The sequence below is a fragment of the Bombina bombina genome, unplaced genomic scaffold, assembly GCF_027579735.1.
Source record: "Bombina bombina isolate aBomBom1 unplaced genomic scaffold, aBomBom1.pri scaffold_1689, whole genome shotgun sequence".
NCBI lineage: Eukaryota > Metazoa > Chordata > Amphibia > Anura > Bombinatoridae > Bombina > Bombina bombina.
Window position 1 is genome coordinate 35,389 of NW_026512661.1, and position 764 is coordinate 36,152.

The following is a 764-nucleotide window of genomic DNA, read 5'->3' on the forward strand; positions in this document are numbered from 1 at the left end:
ACAGAAGCGCTGCACACTCACAGATCAGTGATATTGTCTTGTACCATGTGACAGAAGCACTGCACGCTCACAGATCAGTGATATTGTCTTGTACCATGTGACAGAAGCGCTGCACACTCACCGATCTGTTATATTGTCTTGTACCATGTGACAGAAGCGCTGCACACTCACAGATCAGTGATATTGTCTTGTACCATGTGACAGAAGCGCTGCACGCGCACAGATCAGTGATATTGTCTTGTTCCATGTGACAGAAGCGCTGCACACTCACAGATCAGTGATATTGCCTTGTACCATGTGACAGAAGCGCTGCACACTCACAGATCAGTGGTATTGTTGTCTTGTACCATGTGACAGAAACACTGCACACTCACCGATCAGTGATATTGTCTTGTACCATATGACAGAAGCGCTACACACTCACAGATCAGTGATATTGTCTTGTACCATGTGACAGAAGCGCTACACACTCACAGATCAGTGATATTGTCTTGTACCATGTGACAGAAGCGCTGCACACTCACTGATCTGTTATATTGTCTTGTACCATGTGACAGAAGCACTGCACGCTCACAGATCAGTGATATTGTCTTGTTCCATGTGACAGAAGCGCTGCACGCTCACAGATCAGTGATATTGTCTTGTACCATGTGACAGAAGCACTGCACGCTCACAGATCAGTGATATTGTCTTGTACCATGTGACAGAAGCACTGCACGCTTACAGATCAGTGATATTGTCTTGTTCCATGTGACAGAAGCGCT